This window comes from Ambystoma mexicanum, chromosome 6q (assembly GCF_040938575.1).
Source record: "Ambystoma mexicanum isolate Mex_15411 chromosome 6q, UKY_AmexF1_1, whole genome shotgun sequence".
In the NCBI taxonomy this organism is placed as follows: domain Eukaryota; kingdom Metazoa; phylum Chordata; class Amphibia; order Caudata; family Ambystomatidae; genus Ambystoma; species Ambystoma mexicanum.
In genome coordinates, this window is record NC_090937.1 from 1362012747 (window position 1) to 1362031784 (window position 19038).

At 46.8% G+C, this 19038-nt stretch overlaps 1 protein-coding gene across 2 annotated transcripts in view; it reads right to left on the minus strand.

Moving 5' to 3' along the window:
• The window catches only part of JAKMIP1 (janus kinase and microtubule interacting protein 1), a 3487328-nt gene that overhangs the window by 1909823 nt on the left and 1558467 nt on the right, over window positions 1–19038 (minus strand). The window lies entirely within an intron of this gene.

The following is a 19038-nucleotide window of genomic DNA, read 5'->3' on the forward strand; positions in this document are numbered from 1 at the left end:
TTAAAATAAAATAAGTAAACAAGATATGTTAAACTTTTAAGCAAAAATAAGAAAACAACAAAAAACAAGATATGCAGGTGCAACTTGCATTTCAACACGATAGTCAAAGGGCAACAAATGAAACTGTCAAACATTGATGTATTTGTTAAATCTATTGAAAATGTTTCTATTCTATCCAACCGTTTTTGATAAGTTGACGTCATGTGTAAGTTTGCAGGAAATAAAGGCCTCTTTCTAAGTCGGCCGGTACAGTAAAAAAGTGCTGGCATTCATGGATACCGGCATTTTACCGGACTGGCCGACTATGGGTTTGCCGGTTGGGCGCCTGCCTTACCCCCAGCTGGAGGTAAGGCAGGTGCCGTACAGGGGGAAAAAGCCCTCATTACCGGCACTGGCAATGCCAGTAATGACTGCAAATACCCTATGGGACTCCATGAATGGGTATTTACACTTTCACTCCGGCACTCGGGATCCCGCGACAATGCCACCGGACAGAGTGCCAGAAACGGTATCTACATTTGCCCGTATCCTGGCGGATCTACCGCCAGGATACCGGCAGGGTCAGAATGGGGCCAAAAATGAGTTAGAGCATTATTTTTTCATATCTCTCTCTATATGGCTGGGTGGTGAGGCTGAGCTCCACCAGCCAACCAGTAAAGAGGTATTTTCTAATGCAAGCATGATAGCGTGATATAAAACGTCAGTTAAATATGTTACATAACTTTATGAGAGACCCCTTTTTAATGTATATGTGCACGGGATGCAGTGAATGTGTGCCTCACACACATGCATAGAAAGATGACATGGCGGTGGAGCGAGGGGTAGAGAAGAGCAGTTGTTAATAGGGCTTTGGAAGCACTGCAAGATGGAGTTATCTCAGAGCCGAAGAGGTGTTTTGTGTGGAAAATCCTACTGCCCTGATTATCCTAGCCGACTATCGCTGTAACTCACGCTGTGGGAGAAGCTTGGTACAGGACTACCTGAGACAACAAGTTCTCGCCAGCGCAGCGCTGCAAAGCACAGTTGTCACAGCTAGCACATGGAGAGGATGAGAATGTGAGGCTTGAGTAAGAAGCTCCATCTAGGTGAGTGTTACTTTACTTTGGTCTTTGAGGTGCACGATCATAAATAACATGATATTATTTACGAAGCAATTTAGAATCGACCGCAACCAAGAGCAAATTTATGCTAACAAAATCGAATATAATTTCTGTGGCACCTCACTCTCATCAATTGTACGCTCGAACCGAGACTTAATCTAAAACATGAGGGTCAAGATAACCTAGTGGCCACTCCACTCTTGCAAATGTCCTATTAATAGTACATTGGATAAAACGGGGGAAGGGATTTTAGAAAGTATCCTGGAAGCATTACTGCTACAAAAGAGAAGCAATAAGAATGATCACTTCTGGGTTGCATTCTTCCTAAACTGAGGGATTAGTCATGCATAACAGCAGAACAAACAACGATATCCCTGGGAAGCATACAACACATTTCTTCACATCTGTAAAATATTTAGAATATTATACCTCCTAGAGGACACGTCTTGGATTGACCATTCTTTTATAACACAAAAATTGAAATGTAAATGGTTATTTCCTAAAGGCAGTGTACACCTAGGTGCATTGAAAACGCATTCTCGAGAGGCCACCCGGAACGCATACATGCAAGAAGCATAGTACATGCGCTCCTCGCCCACTGGGATGAGATCTGGACCTGAGCCCCCCTCAAACCTCCAAAGGTGAACATTGGTGGTGTCCCTGGTACCCCCTGGTAGTGTGGAGCGGCTGCATCCCTGAACAACGCAACAGGGAGCTCTTGCATCAGTTCTGAGTTGGCACTCCAGGCAAGGACTAACTCAGCGATAGCTAAGCAGCCAAAATAATCCAGAGTACCGGAGGCCTCTTACTGGGAGGCAAAGAACACACACGTACATACCCAGTATATCAGACTAACAAGTGCAACAGTGCATGCAAATACCTCCTTTACAAAGCTACATATATCAGCAGAAGTTATGCACGTGTAAAAACGTGCAAATCCCCAGATACACATATCAGCAGATGTTATACATGTGTAAAACGTGAACTGGCAACTTAATGCCAGCTATGGGAATGCCAGGTCTCCTGGTAGTAGTCAAATAGTTAATTTGCACATTAGCAAAATGACAACAGATACACAGACTGAGATCCGCTTTGCATCTTACTATATCTTCTTTTACACTGTCCGATTTGTGGAAATTTGAGTATGTATATCCCACTTGAGTCCCCATCTAACAAATGTGAATGCACAATGCATTCATCGCCAGGCAACCGTAATAATCATTTTACAATCCCAGAGAGAAAACATACAAGGAATGGAGGTCACATCACTGAACAGGCAAATTGGGGAACCCATACTATTGGCCAATCCATGCACTAGGCAACGAGCCAATAGGAATCGTATTAAGAATATTGAGTAGAACACGGTATCAGAGCAGACAGGACAGATTGACCAGCAGACTATCATAGCAATTGCTAGAGGCACCGAGCCTTAAAGATAAACGGGACGCTGGGGGGAACTCTTACTCCTTGCACCATGATGTGAACCAACATAGAATTTTGACTAAAGTAAGAGATTGCAATTTAACCGGAATTGTAGGCTTGAGGACTAATGATAATAATTACAGTTCACTCTCGCTAGACCTTTTATGGATAACTGGGGGGCCCCAACGTATCTAGACGCTTCTAACAGACCAACTATATCAGCTTGTGTAAAGGACAGTTCGAACAGGATGCAGTATGATAGCGTAGGGTTAACCACGGATTGCACAAACTCTTTTAGGTTTAACTGCACCGCCCTAATTTAGGCACGAGTGCACCAGCATCATGCAAGGTAGTTTTAACTTGGAAAATGAATGACCCCCCTTTACAATCACCTGACACTACCCAACCTGAATTTTTGCCAATATTTAGAAACACATGACCAAGCACAGCGTACAATACATACAATGTGTGTACGCAGACACATTACCGACCATTGCCATAACCACTCATTAGGGCTTAATCCACTATCCGAATTCTGTGCTAGTATTTAGAAACACAGGACCGAGCACAGCACTGTGTGTACGTAGACACATTACCGCCCACGGCTGTTAAACCCTAATAAGAACCTAATCCTCCACTCAGTGATTATCTACAACACCCAAGTGTTTCCTAGTAGCAACCAGAAGGTGCCCACAAGGGTACGAAAATGTAGGAATAAACTGAGCCAATACTAGAATAGAGGTAACAATGCTAATCCTAACATAGATCATGATCACCTCCTACCCCACGTAATACGGTAAACCACGCGTGTAGGCCCTAGCAGCACTTTATGTATTATCTAGGAAGCACATAGACTAGGCCTCACCAACTCATGAACCTGCATGGCCACTACCTACAAATATCACGACCAGCTGGTCAAATGATTAATATCCATAGATAAACGTTAGGAACCATGCAGTTAGTATTACTTTTATACTTGCTTCACACTTGGTACTCTGAAGTAACAGCCATACCATCTTGATGTGGTAATTATAAATAATGCTTGAATGACACAATGTATACATGGAGCCAACTGCGCATTATATACCGTTTAATTTTCCCAGATGCACTAACTCAGTGATAATAATCACCATTGGCTAAATGCCTTCAACACTCAATACAGAACAGACACTATATTCTAGGTGAACTCACAGCTAAACCTATACACATAAATACTTAATTGATTGATAAGTTGGATGCTGTTATTTCAATGGGTATGTAATACATCCACCAATAACAATAAACATGTACATTAATTGCTGCATACTAATAATGGTATACTGATTATGACATTTAATAATGTCATGACACAAATCATTGCCTTTATGAGGCCTCTAGTGTGCCTCTATTTCAAATCCAGCGTTACCTAAATAGCCTGTCTGCCCCAGGGCTTACAAGCACCAGCGCAGCTAACAACATCCACCATCCCTCTAGTGCCTTCATCATCCCGCCCGAATCTATATCTAAACGATGCCAGCCTGGCTAGTATTCATCATGTTCCCTTTCTACATTATGCCTGATTACACGCCATGTAGCAGAAACAGTTATATCCCATTCAGTAATGGACTCACCAAGCTTGGCTGTCCTAGACACCACCCTGTTCCTTGCCCCACACCCTTCCTGCCATCCCTACCTCCTTTCCCCCACAGTGCACTTACAGACCACAGTACTAAAATCAGCGTTACCTTAGGTAACCCTCCACTGAACCTCGCCACAGATGACCATTCTGACAATATCCAGAAATCACACAATATGCTAGAACATCGCCCTACTGCCTACCCTAACCTCATGACCCGTAACGACAGACTAGGCTGTAGACTCCCCACTCTATTCAGCAAAATGACCAACAATCCTACAACTAAAGTCACTAATAAAAACAATATTGCTAACTCTATACCACTCAAAGGTGCCCTACTTAATGTTAGATCCCTTGTGGCCCACCCTACGGAAATTGCCGACATCATCCGCTGAGCAGACCTGGACTTCTACGCCACTACAGAAACCTGGCTCCATGCAGCAGCAGGTCCCTCTCTAACCCTCGCGGTTCCAGACAACTCAACTACTCCATCCTCAGGGCCGACAGACCTAATGCCCGTGGAGGAGGTGTAGCATTTATATTCAAATCCTCGCTTGACATTAGATCTGTGACCTCCCTCCCTCTAAATTCCTGTGAACACTTATCCATTAAAATTCAAACCACTCCTAAGAATACTATCACCCCGGAACTAATATACAGACCCCCTGGTCCCATAGGTTCCTTTGAGGAAGATATAACCTCCCTCATAGCTGAAAAATCTAAACCTTTATCACAGAATATTATTCCAGGTGACTTTAACCTGGGATACAATGATCCTCACGACACTCCAGCATTCTCCCTTGCTACTGTACTTTGCGAACACAACTACACTCAACTTAACACCTTACCTACACATCAGAAAGGCAGAACCTTAGACTGGCTCGCTGCCCACAACTGTAACATTACCTGCAAAGACCCCCAACCACTTATATGGACCGACCACTTCCTACTTTCATTTGACATTAGCACTAACAACCCACTCCACATACAGTGCCCACCTGCACCAGCAAGTCTGACGAGAAATAAGCGGAACATCACCGCTGAAACCCTCATCCCATTGGTTCTACCCACCCTAAACATGATCCCTAACACATCGGACCTTAACTCACTAGTAGAGACCTACAATAATGCCATGACCAAAGCTATCGACCTTGTTGCCCCGCTAAAACTACGTAAAGGTAAACCTAAAGCACATCTTAACTCCTGGTACACACCAGAACATAAAATACTAAGAAATAAAAGGTCCAAAATGGAAACCCTTTGGAAAATGAACCCATCAGAGGAACACAAAATCAATCTCACAAATGCATCCTCCCTTTATAAAAAAGAAATCATTCGCACTAAAAAGGAAGCCTACAATACAAGAATAAGTAATGCAAGTTCCAATACCAAAGAATTATTCACCATCCTGAAGGAGTTAGAAAATCCCAATCCCCCTACGGACATGTCCGTGAAGGACCAACTCTGGTGCACTAGCATCCAAGATGCCCTTGCAAACAAAATCACTGGCCTACAAACTAAAATTGGAAACAAAAGACTACAACTCTCTAATAGTAGCCCCACCGCTAGCCCACCTACCACCCCTAACACTAATGATGGCTTCACCTTCAAAAAAGTAACCGTACTAGAAGTGCAAAAAATCATAACCTCCCTCAAACCGTCAAACTGCAAAGGGGACAGTTGTCCCGCACAGATTATAAAAGATGCAGCAAGAGACCTCGCCCCTTTCATTTCCAAGCTCATAAACGTGTCATTCTCCACCAATTCGGTACCCAACAATTTGAAACAGTCTTGGGTCCTCCCGCTACTAAAAAAACAGACCTTGGACCCAGCCATCCCCACAAATTACAGGCCTATCACAACCGTTCCCTTCCTGTTAAAAATCCTTGACAGAGTTGCTTACTTGCAAATTCAGCATTACCTAGAGTCCAACCAATTACTTGGATTGCGTCAGTCAGGCTTCCAGCCTCAACATGGAACAGAAACGGCCCTTGTTGATCTTAAAAGTCAGATTGACGAAATTAAAGATAAGGGTAAGGCTGCCATCCTACTCCTTTTAGATCACTCAGCAGCCTTCGACTTGGTCGACCATAAAATACTCTGCAACCACCTCTCCTCGGCCGCCCACTTTTCCCCCTCTGCTGTCATGTGGATAGAGTCCTTCCTGGCCAATAGAACTATGACAGTCTTCTCTCCAGTGGCAGCAGCAGACTCCATCCCTATCACCTGCGGTGTCCCACAAGGCTCATGTGTTTCACCCACCCTATACAATATCTTTACAAAGCCCCTCTTTGATTAACTGGATCGTCTGGGTGTCACCTACACAACTTACGCGGATGACACCCAGATACTCCTCACCATCTTGGGCAACTACAATACGATGTAGCCAGGATCAATGAAATCTTCTCTGTCATTCAGGCATGGATGGCCACACATGGCCTCTGCCTGAACGACGAGAAGACTGAACTGCTCATTGTTGCTTCTCCGAACAACTTACACAAAAACTTAGTCCCAACTATTCCAACATCACAATTGATGGCAATACCACCCCGGTCGCCAAAAACGTGAAAACACTTGGCTTCTACCTCGATGCCAATATTAACCTCACTAAGCAAGTCAACTCAACAGCTTCAGCCACTGCCTATACAGGAAAACTAATTAGAGCTTCTAGACCATTTCTTTCCTCTAACAGCTGCCTCACACTAGCTAGAGCTCTTACACAATCTAAGCTAGATTACTGTAATAGCCTCTACTTAAGGGCTAACCAAGCGATAATTAGTAAACTCCAAGTCCTTCAAATGAATGCGCCACGGGCAGCGCTAAACATTCCCAGGCGTGAGCACATCTCTGCCACCAGAACTACATGCAAATGGCTCAGTATCCAACACAAAATCGATCTAAAAACCCTCTGCCTCACTTACAAAGCTCTCAATCATCTAGCCCCCCCTACCTGACTAACAAATTCACCCTGAAATCTTCCATCAGAACCACGAGATCTTCCAATACCTTATGCCTCACAGTACCCAGATTTACCTCTAAAAGAGCCGGAGGCTCGAGCTTCACTGTCCTCGCCTCCCAACTCTGGAACGCCCTGCCACTGAATATTAAGTCATCCAAATCCTTCCAGTCGTTCAGGAAACTTGCCACTGGGTGGCTTTTGACAAAAAGTCAACCTTTAAGTTAGACTTAGCTATAAATTGTACATATTGCACATGTCTTATTTTTGTCTTTATTGGTTGCTATTACCTCCACTGTCTGTATTTTCTGTATATAACTGTTATTCAACTATTACTGCTTATTACCATGTACTGTGCCTTGTAACTTGTACTAAGTGCCCTTTTACTCCCGGGTCCGGAGCACTATAGAAATAAAATAAACAAACAAACAAACAAACTACACTTACTACTCGCTCAACCACATGTCACTTTGCACTTTTTTTTTTTTTTTTAAATTTGGTTTTATTGGTTTTGAGGCAACAAAAAGAAAAACAGATGAAACATATCGCCTGTTACAGCATTATTGGCGTTTGGTTACATTTTAAGAAACAGCATTAGAATATTTCCTTCAGTAGATCGTTACTATATTCAAGTCCGTTCCTTGGTTGTAACAAAGAAAGTAACATAACCCGTACCCTCCCACCCCCCTCCCCCCAATAGGGCGTGCATCTTAGCGGCGTCATTTTTCTTCGTCAATATAACCATAGTGGATAGATTTCTGGTTCTAGGGTCAACACCGTTTCTCAATGAAGGCCATCAGGTTTTGTTTTAAATCAGGGTCCAGTATCATTATCTGATTGGGAGTCCGTTATCTCAGAAAGATGTTTACTTCGGAATTCCGACCATAGGGTCTCGCATTGTGGCGCTTTATTATGTAGTGAAGCAGTGATCGTCTCCATCGTGTAGATGTTGGTGGTTAGGCAGATCCATTCTTTCTTACTTGGGATTGTTCTGGATTTCCATTTTATTACAAGTAGCGCTCGGGCCGCGAGGAGTAACTGTGGGGCAAGACCTCTGAGTCTAGTCCATCCGTCCTCGTCTCTCTCTAGTCCAAAGAGAATCAGGTGTGGGTCCGTATCTCTTTGTATGCCATCTATGTCTTTGATCCACGTTAGGACTTCTTCCCAAAAGACCTTTATGTGTGGGCAGGTCCACCACATGTGCCAGTAGTCGGCTGTCTCTCCACAGTCTCGCCAGCATCTTGGGCTCAGTGTCTGGAACATCCGGGACAACTTGAGTGGGTCGTATTGCCAGCGATGTAGGAGTTTGATGGCATGTGCCTTGTATTGGCTAGAGAGGGATGTATTGGATGCTGCTTTACACATCAGTTCCCATTGTTCAGGGTTTATCTCTTCTCCCAAGTCTCTTCCCCATCGGCTTCTGAGATGTTCCGTGGATCCATTGCCTGCTTCGATGAGTTCCCTGTACATCAGGGATATCAGACCCTTTTGTTCAGATTTGGAGTCCAGGATTCGTTCGAACGGGGTGAGATCTCTCTGGAGTTTTTCCTTCCATGCAGGTTTCGTGAGGACTCCTTTTATCTGGATGAATTGGAAAGTGGATAGTGGGCTTATTCCTAGGGCTTCAGTTAGATCCGGAAGAGATATGAAAGTGTCTTTTTTCAGAAGTTGCCCTACTCTTTCGAGGCCCGCCTCATACCAGGACTGGTATCTACCTACGTCGGGTATTTGGTCGTTCATACCAGGGGACCATAAATGGCTCAGTGGGGACGGCCAGGTGGTGATCTTGTTCATCGCTTTGCCTGGTTGCCAGATTTTCCATAAGGTACTTAGTATTGGATGGTCTTTGATTTTCCGCTGGATTCTCTTACGGGGGGTCCATAACCATTCTGATACTGTGGCTGGGGAGAAATAGTGGTTGTCCATGTGGATCCACTGGAGGTGGTTGTGGTCACGCAAGTGTGGGATGAGGACACGTAGTTGTGCGGCTTTATAGTATCCTCGCAGGTCGGGCAGGCTTACTCCTCCTCTGTCTTTTGGGAGCGTTAGGGTGTCATATCTGATTCTCGCCTTCTTCCCCTGCCAGAGGAATCTCAACATGAGTCTTTTGGCCTCTGTGAAGAACTCATCTGGTAATTCGATAGGCAACATCTGGAAAGGGTACAGGAAACGGGGAAGGCATACCATTTTAATGGCGTTAATCCGCCCTAACCACGAGATTGTGAGCTTGTCCCATCTTTGCAGATCAGCCGAAAAATTACGGAGGAGGGGGGGGAAGTTTGCGTCATATAAATCCGCCAAATTTTTAGTGATCTGGATGCCTAAATATTTAAGAACTGAATGTTCGAGTCTGAGGCCAAGGGGGGAGTACTTAGTTTCGTTTTCTTCATGTGTACCTTGCAAAGGGAATAATATTGATTTAGACTTATTCACTTTGAACCCAGAGAGTTGGCCATATTCTTCTATTAGTTGGAGAGCATGTGGGACGGATGTAGAAGGGTTAGTGATGTGTAGGAGTATATCATCTGCATAGAGCGCTATCTTGTATTCCCTGGCCCCCAATCGCATGCCTTCTATTCTGGAGCTGGCTCGTATATTTTGGGCTAGGGGTTCCAGGGAGAGCGCGAAAAGAATCGCAGAGAGGGGACATCCTTGTCTAGTACCTCGTCCTAGTCCGAACCACCTGGAGGAATCCCCGTTGACTGAAATAGACGCTTTGGGGGATGTATATACAGCTTGTATACCCTTCCTAAATCTCGGCCCTATTCCTACTTTGCTAAGGACTGCCCACAAAAACCCCCACTCCACTCTGTCGAAGGCCTTTTCTGCGTCTATCGACAATAGGGCAGGGTTACCTGGTAGCTCTGGTGATGAGTGAATGAGATGGAGAGTTTTGCGCATGGTATCGGCTCCTTGCCTACCCATTATAAACCCGACTTGGTCATTGTGTATCAGGTGGGGGGTTAGTACCTCTAGCCGAGCAGCTAGCACCCTGGTGTAGATTTTGGCATCTAAATTAAGTAGAGAAATTGGGCGGTATGAGCTACAATGTTTGGGGTTCCTTCCTTCTTTCGGGATTACTGTTATAAGGGCCTTCATGAAAGAGTCGGGAGCTGTCCCTGTTTCTAGTATCTCATTGAAGAGTTCGGTCAGGAATGGTGTAAATTGAGCGCTGAAGGTTTTATAAAACCCTGCGGTATACCCGTCCTCACCAGGGGATTTGCCTACGGTGAGTCTCTTAATCGCTTCCTGGACCTCGGGTTCAGATATCGGGGATTCCAACAGTTCAGCTTCGGAGCGTGAAATTTTGGGCATGTCTACCAGGGAGAGATAGTGATCTGTGTCTAATTGGCCTGGGGTCACTTCTGAGGTGTACAGGTGCTCATAGAAGCTGGCGAAGCTCTCCGGTATGGTGAGGGGGATAGGGGGGGTCTCAGAATTTTCTTCAATTATCTCTTTCACTTTTCGTTCCGCTCTTTGTTTTCTTAATCTGGCTGCCAGTAATGCGTCAGCTTTGTCTCCTTTCTCATAGAATTTTTGTTTGAGAAATCGAAGTTTGCGTACGATTTTCTCGTGTTCCAGTAATCGCAGTTCTTCCCTTTTACGTTGCGCTATTTTAATATTGTCACAATCTGCTCCTAGGTGTCCCCTATCCTCGCTTTCCAGTTTGCGTATTTCAGACCGAAGCCTATGCTCGATGATCCTCCTTTCCCTTTTCTTGGTAGATCCTTCACGTATTAGGATACCTCTCCAAGTGGCTTTACCCGCCTCCCATACTGTTTGCTTGGAGACTTCTCCATTGTTATTCAGTTTAAGGTATTCCTCAATTTCAGTCGCCATTTCAATTTTAAATACTGCGTCCTTCCACAGGCTTTCGTTACAGCGCCACTTTCCTCCTGGAACAGGCAAGTCTGCCCATTTTATGTCTGACAGGACCATATCATGGTCTGACCACGTTATCGGGATGATTTCTGACGACATCGTGGATTCGAGGAGGTCCTTGGTGAGATACAAATAGTCGATCCGGGTAAAGGTTTTGTGTGGATTGGAGTAAAATGTGTAACCTCTATCATGCGGGTGTTTAGTTCTCCATGCATCTTGCAGATCATATATCTCCATAATGTCAGGGAGACCCGTGTAATCACTTCTCGGTTGGTTTTTTGCCTCAGGGTTACCTGGTTCCCAGTCTTTGGTCGGGTCTGCCCACAGATTAAAATCCCCTCCGAGGACAACCTGGCCTGATGCTTCTAACATTATTTTGGGTATTGTCTTCTCTAGAAATTTGGACTGTCCCGTGTTGGGAGAGTATATTACTGCCACTGTCACTCTGACCTTTGCGATCCTCCCGGATATCAGGAGGGCACGCCCACTCACATCTGACCAAGTCTTTTCAACTTCAAAGTTAATTCCATTTTTGACCAAGATTCCGACTCCCCCCTTCCTAAGTGGGCCAGAGCCCCAGAATTCCTTTCCTCCTTTTTTCCCTAATATCCCCCTCTCTTCTCCCTTAGCGAACTTCGTCTCTTGTAGAAGGAGGATGTCAATTTGGGATCTACGGAATTCCCTTGCCACAAGTGATCTCTTGGTTGGTGAATTGAGGCCTTTCACATTAAGTGTTCCTATCCGAAGGGACTCCCTGTCTTTCTGCTCTTCAACTGGCGTCATTTTCAAAGTATATCAGTCGCAAATTTGTGACCTGCATTGAGTAGGTGTATCCTAGATAAAGACTCTTAGATTCTTGAGCCATCCTTTGTGTTGTCGCTGTTGCATCATATTCTGTTCGTTTGTCGTCCGCCCAACCCCCTCCCCCCCACCCCACCCAACTTGACGGCGTTCGTGCAGGTCCCAGTAGAGACGTGGATCCGGCATCGAACCACCCTTGGGGACCGTTACTTCACGTCCCCAAGACCACATTAACATCTTTGTTTTGACTGAGCCCCCGATCGCCCCCCCCTCCGTTTACATGGCCCAAATCTCGTCAGGGCTCCTAGATCCTTGGGCAGTTCGGGTCATGAACAAGTATAATCAAATGTGTGCCATCTTACCAGTATTGCGATTCATCAGTTCTCACCCCCTGGAGGGGTGTTACCTCTCCGAAATTTTCTTGAACCCTTGACTCGTTTTCTTCTGGGCCCCTGTATGCGCCATCTTCTTTCCTCCCGGCGTTGGTCCTCTCGACCATCTTCTTCCATGTTTGGACCAAGGAGATCCGAAATACACGCTTTAATCTCTCCTTCCGAGCTCAACTTGGTTTTGTTCCCGTTATAGTCAAAGGATAGGGAGAAGGGGTATCCCCATCTGTACCTTATATTCTTTTCCTTCAGATGTTTGGTGAGGGGGCCACACATGCGTCGGAGTGCCAAGGTCATAGTGGATAGGTCTTGATATATCGTGACTTGGGATCCTTGGAATGTAATTGAGTCACTGCTTCTTGCTTTCTCTAGGATTCTCATCTTGTCCTGAAAGCAGTGAAATCGAGCCAGGACCGATCTAGGTCCTCCTGGAGGGCCGCCGGCTCTGTGTATTCTTTCTGTCTTTGGTTCGTCAACCTCTTCATCGGCAAGTAAGAGCTTGATGATATCATGGAGGGCATTCCTCAGGTCACTCTCTGTTTCCCCCTGTCGTTCCGGAATACCGAAGATTCTCAGGTTGTTCCGTCTCTCCCGATTTTCCAAGTCATCGAGCTTAAGTTTGAAGCTTTCTTCACGTTGCTCCAGTTCAGTCATCCGCTGGTCCAATTGTGCCTCCAAGGTATCTATTGATGTCTGATTGTTCTCAACTCCGTCCAACCTTTCTTCCATGGTGTCCAGTCTTTGGGTGATTTTGTCAATTTTGGAGCCAATACTGGCCCCCATATTTTTAATTTCTCCCAGGAGAGCAGCGATGTCCCCTTTGGTAGCCGCGGACTCACTCACTGAGGATCTCTGGTTCGCCATCGTAGAGTCCAGGTTCTCGGTAGAAGTCGGGACGTAGGAGTATGTAGCCAGTTTGTCCTTTATGTCCATTGGTTTTCCCAAGGTACTGTGGTGTTGCTTGGGGAATTTGGATTGCCAGATTCCAGAGGAGGCACACGCCCCTAAATCGGGGGCCCAACCCTCTGTACTTCAGTATCAGTGGTCTTGCTTGGCTCGTTGAGGGTCGTGAGATCCTGGTGCGGCTGTGATTATGCTCGGAGTGTAGCAGATTCACTGGAGCACGTGGGTCGTCTGGGGTACAGCCGGGGAGCCGTCTTTTTATGCGATGTGGGGGGATGTGCCCGCAGGGTAGATGCAGGTGGCGTCGCTGAGAGGGCACAGTGGACCATCCCCCAGTACCACGATACGTTCTTCAATCTGTTTCAGTCCGGAGTGATTATTTCCTCCGCTGAGGCCTTTCCCCTCGGTCGTAGGCTTTGTCCCTCTGATGGTGGGACCAGTGCTTGGCCCCCTGTGATTCAATACGGGACCGGGTGTAATGGGTGTTCCTGGTCGTGTCCTCGTCCGCAGCGCACCTACGGGCTGGGGGTCGCGGTGGGGCACAGTTTATCACCCGCCCCGGGTCTCTTCTTGTGTACGGAGGCCGTATGATACGGTGTCCGCCCCGTCCTTTTCCCGTGAGACTGTCTCTCAGGTTTGTCGGGGGTAGGTTTCACCCTACGTGCCCAGTTTCGTTGGGGTGTAAGCTATTCCAGCTCTCCGCGGCGCTGAGGGGCAGGATTCCCAGCACCCCGCACCGCGTATCACCCACCTTCAGGTCGGTCCTGTCTCCAGCTTCCCCTCACAACGCTGCTCCTTCGTGGTGGAGGGGCGCCCGTTCACTGCGGGCAGTGCCCTCCGCTTCCGGGTTCTCCGCCGCGGGGCCTACTCCAGTTCCTCTGCTGGTCGCCGCTCGTTGTCGCTTGAGGGCCCGCCAGTCGTCTCCGTGCCCGTATGGTGACTCGGCTTCACGGGGCGATTTCTGGGCGAGTCTTCCACCGTTTTTGCTCCGGATTTTCACCATATGGGGGGGGGGACCTTCCGACAGCAGCGAGTCTGTTTTTACCACGGGGGGGGGGGCCTTAGGTGGGGGCTCAGTCCACTTTGGGGGCCGTGGTAGCGGAGCTCACGCACAGAGCATACTTATCTGTGCGCCCCCTGGTGGCCAGTACCCACTTTGCACTTTTTAACCCTTATGTTGGGACATGATGGTTAATATCTGAACAAACAAATGTATACGTGATAATGACTGTAGCCTTGATAAAGATCTTGTAATGGTCGAAAGACGTGTCAGCACCCACAGTGATAATACATTTCTAATGGTACCAAGCTAAAACGAGTGGACTGTATCTTTCATCCCTAAAAAGCACAGGAAGTACATAAGAAATGTGTAAAGCACCAATTGTGTAGTAAACCAACACAAACACACTCAATCTTCATTTGGGGCCTTAGAGCACAGCCCCAAGGGTTCCTACAGATAATAATAATAATTTGGCATTTATATAGCGCTACGAACCCTCAGGTATCTGAGCGCTGCTAATTATTACCCACAGTGTGTGGTGTTCACTTATCAACCTCGGAAGTACGAAAGGCTGAGTTTGGCCTTGCCGGGATTCGAACCTGCGTTAGCAAGCTCTGCACGGGTGTCAAAGCGAGCGCTCTACTCGCTGTGCCACTTGACCGGCTATCTGACTGTCTTTACTAACACCAAACGTATAAGTATGGGCTTGGCACAGTAACCCACTGTTCCCGGTGCTCTCACCACTTTCCAGGTACATGTGATGTGCTGGTTAATTCGCCATCTGCATTTATTTTCTCTTCCATATTGGACTGATTCTCCTGTGAATGCCAGTTCACATATCTCGCATTTACTGTACTTGTAGAATCCATTTTTGTCACTTAGCAAATTTCCCAAATTGGTCTTATAGAAATCACTGGGCGCTATGTACTCCTTTATGGACTTGGCATTGGTGAAAGTGATCTTTGGTTGTGATCCAATATAGGTTTCCAAGTCTTTGATTGCAGTACAGTACGGGCCAGTGCTTTTTGAGGATGAATCTCACTTCTCCTGCTCTTTTAGAGAAAGATGGGATAAATCTGACTGAGTTTCCTTTATTTTCTCCATTTCTCTTTGTGTTTTTCAACTGCTGTCCTCTCTCCATTCTTTTAGCTTTTTGTACTGCCAGCCCTATATCTTGTGCAGTGTACCCTCTGGCTTTAAATCTTGCATTGATGTTAATCGATTCTTTGTAAACGTCCTCTTCTTTTGAACAGTTTCTCTTCATTCTCAGATGTTCGCCATAGTGTATGCTTTTGATTAATGCCTCTGGAAGAACAAGCTACTTCTTACCTGGTAACGTTCTTTCGATGGGATGTTGCTCCGACGTATTCCGTATCTTTGATAATTCATCTCCAGCTTGCTGGCCTCGGAAATGTTTTCTCTGTAGAGGGCGCTGCGTGTCGACGTCCACCGAGTTGATGTCCCTCAACAGCCACCGTATCGGCGCCGACGTCACCATGCCCATAAATAGCCACAAGCGGCGTCCGTTGCTCAGTTCCGTTTTGTAGCATAAGATAAGTCATGCCTGAATTGGTTATTGACCTTGAAGGAGCGTAAGCTGCAACCACAAGGGAAGTATTACTGCGGGGATGGATGGAGGAGCGATAAGGAATACGTTGGAGGAACATCCCATCGAAAGAACATTACCAGGTAACAAGTAACTTGTTCGTCGAAGGGATTGTGTCCTCCGACGTATTCCTTATCTTTGATAGACTCCCATAGCAGTGGCATGTAATTGGAGGTGGTAGTAATAATGTCATGTATCCCTTTTAGGAATGAACTGAATGTAATACGGCTTTGCCAAATCTGGTCTCTTGACTAGTGGAGGAATCCAGGTTGTAAAATCTTGTGAATGTATGTGCGGATGACCATGTGGCAGCCGCACATATGTCTCGGACCGGTATCCCTCTTTGGAGGGCCGAAGAGGCTGCGATACCCCTGGTTGAATGAGCCCTAAGATTCTGGGGTGGCTCTTTCCCTGCCAGTTTGTAACATTCCAGAATGGCCAAAATAATCCACCTGGAAATGGTCTGTTTTGTTACGGGTAGTCCCAATTTGTGACCTGAGTAGCCTACAAACAGTTGGTCTGCTTGCCTAATCCTAGAAAGTCTCCTGATGTAAAAGCTTAGAGCTCGCCTTGGGTCCAGCCTAAGTAGCCTTTCTTCCTCTTTCCCTGGATGGGGAGGAGGGTAGAACGAAGGTAAGGTAATTTTCTGAGTGATGTGAAATTCAGAAACCACCTTTGGGAGGAAATTAGGCTTCACCTGTAGGACAACTTTGTCCTTATGGAAAATTGTATGGGGGGGTTTACAAGATAGAGCTTGTAATTCGCTCACCCTCCTAGCAGATGTTAGTGCTACTAATATGACAGTTTTAAGAGTGAGAAATCTCAGCGAACAAGAGTGGAGTGGTTCGAAGGGAGTACCCATTAGGAAATTTAAGACTAAATTTAAGTCCCATAAGGGAACTTGGAATGGTCTTGGAGGATAAACATCAATTAATCCCTTGAGAAATTGTATTACTAAGGGTAGTTTGAAATACGATGGTTCCTCCGCAGTGCGCTTGAAGATTTATAGCGCTGCGAGATAGCCTTTTACAGTGCCAACTTGAAGGCCTGAGTTTGCCAAGTAGAGTAGAAACGATAACACTGTTGGTGTACCACATGAAAAAGGGTCGATATTCTCTTCTCTACACCAGCTGCAACATTTGTTCCAATGGCAGCGGTATAAAGACTTTGTTGCTGGCCTTCTGGCCGAAAGCAACACCTCCATGACTTCATCAGGGAGGTCCCAATCCTTGTACCTCAACCTTTCAGAAGCCAAGCGTGAAGGTTGAGGGTTCTTATGTCTGGATGGTGAACCTGATCTCCCTTCTGCGAGAGAAGATTCTCTTTGAGTGGAAGACGGATTGGAGGGCAGATGGACATATCCAGAAGGTCCGGGTACCACGTTCTCCTGGCCCAGTCCAGTGCAATTAGGATCATGGTTTTCCAGAATCTTCTCAACCTCCTGATCATTTGAGGAATAACAGGGACTGGTGGAAACGCGTAAAGGAGTGAGAACTCCCAGTCCACTACGAACGCGTCCCCTAGAGCTCCTCTCGGGGGAAATTCCCTTGAACAGAACAGATCGCACTTCCTGTTGGTGCTGGTGGCGAACAGATCCACCTGAGGGGTTCCCCAAAGGCGAAGATCACTTGAAAGACTTCCTGAGCTAGCTCCTACTCGTGGGAGACTGTGCTCTGCCTGCTCAGAGCATCCGCAGTCAAATTCTTCTCTCCGGCTAGGTGGACTGCCGATAGAGAGATTCCTTCCTGAATTGCCCAAAACCAGAGCTGCATTGCCTCTCTGCACAGTGGCAGTGACCCTACGCCTCCTCTTTTGTTGAGGTAGTGCATGGCCACCTCGTTGTCCGTCATTATCAGGACATTTCTCCCCTGGACTGATGGCAGGAAAGCTTTCCGCGCTAGTCTGATCGCTCTCAGCTCTAATAGGTTGATGTGTAGTCTGGACTCCGATGGAGACCAATGACCGCTGATGCTCAAGTCGTTGGCATGGGCTCCCCACCCCGTGAGTGAGGCGTCTGTGACTACAGTTATCTCGGCCATGGTTGCCAAAACAGTTCTCCTTTCAAGATGTTCTTTGGATAGGCCCACCATTGAAGGTCGTGGGCTACCTTGTCCGGAATCCAGAGGAGATCTGTCATTCTTCCTGAGTATTGTGACCACTGGGTTCTGGGTAATAGCCTGCCATTCCGTCAGATGGTGAGTTAACCTGCCCCCTACAGGTGTTTTGTGTGGAAAGACCTCTGAGTGGTTTGGGGGCGGCTGATGCAGATGCCGAAGGTAAAGAGGCACCTGCTGCGGCCTTAGTACTTTTGACCCGTCCACCTCGGGTGGATCTCCTTTGGCCTCTTTGAGCCGGCTGTCCTCTGCCTTTCCCGAATGCAGAATAATAGCGAAAGGACTTTAATCTCCCAGAGGTTCCTGAGGGGGGAAAAGGAGTTTGGCGGATAGCAGCTCCTAAAGATTTTGCTGCTGCTTTAGATGTTTGCAACTTTTCCAGACTGTCATCAGCCTTTTTACCGAATAAAGAAGAGCCGTCAAAGGGCATATTCAAAAGTCTGGCCTGTACATCTGGAGCAAAGCCAGACCTTCGTAACCACGTGTATTGCTCGCCTAGAGTGCACGGACAGTCATTAATCAGTGACAGTCATTAATCACCAGTGCAATTACGGAGCCAATACTTTAAACGCAGGTAGACGCAATAACTTGCAACCACACACACACTTAGAAAATAATGAGCACTTATACGGCTATTTATTCAAAGCTTGGAAGCAAGAAGTGATAACAGAAATAAATCACAGAAGAAACAGAGAGTTCAAAAGAAAATACATCACGGTGGCCGTAACTGGATCCCTCATCTCGCCAGAAGCGGCTGGAAGACCCCAATGAGAGCCAGGCCGAGAGCACAACAGCCCACAGGTATGCCGGACGAAAGCGTCCTCCCACCGGCTGAGGTCTCACCTGACCGCTAAGGGGTTCCTTCCCCCCACCCCCCACAACAGTCCCATAACACCCTTCCCCCCACCCCCACAAAAGTCCCATAACAGCCTTCCCTCCACCCCCCACAACAGTCCCATAACACCCTTCCCCCTACCCCCCCACAACAGTCCCATAACACCCTTCCCCCCACCCCCCACAACAGTCTCATAACACCCTTCCCCCCACCCCCCACAACAGTCCCATAACACCCTTCCCCCCACCCCCACAACAGTTCCACATGTGTCTGCCACAATGTTTCCGTCCAGCCATGCACGCGGAGGCTACACCATGCACTCCCTATTGGCCATTGCCAACACCAGCATTGGGAGGCTGCGTAGACGTGTGCCTGGTGGTGCGTGAGGAGCGGCGGAGGGGGCTTGTCTGCCTCG